Source organism: Octopus bimaculoides, chromosome 8 (genome assembly GCF_001194135.2).
Source record: "Octopus bimaculoides isolate UCB-OBI-ISO-001 chromosome 8, ASM119413v2, whole genome shotgun sequence".
Lineage (NCBI taxonomy): Eukaryota > Metazoa > Mollusca > Cephalopoda > Octopoda > Octopodidae > Octopus > Octopus bimaculoides.
The window spans coordinates 85,543,191-85,543,427 of record NC_068988.1 but is presented as its reverse complement, the minus strand read 5'-3'; the positions used below and the strand labels follow the sequence as shown (position 1 = coordinate 85,543,427).

Sequence of the window (237 nt, the reverse complement as noted above, 5' to 3'; positions counted from 1 at the left end):
GCTCAGCCACTTGCACGTTAATTTCGCGAGCAGGCTGTTCCGTTGATCGGATCAACTGGAACCCTCGTCGTCGTAACTGACGGAGTGCCAACCACCACCTTCTTACCACTCAGTCACGCCTGCGCTTATCATAAGAATTAGCAAAATCATGGTATATGTTACCAAATCATACTCGCTTGTGAATGGCAGGTGGTTATACATGGGAATGTGAGTTAGTGTGTGTGTGTGTGTGTGTGT

The 237-nt window shown here is 47.7% G+C and overlaps 1 protein-coding gene across 3 annotated transcripts in view; it reads left to right on the top strand.

Moving 5' to 3' along the window:
* LOC106880044 (potassium voltage-gated channel subfamily A member 1) overlaps nucleotides 1-237 on the top strand; it is a 300,439-nt gene that overhangs the window by 78,804 nt on the left and 221,398 nt on the right. The window lies entirely within an intron of this gene.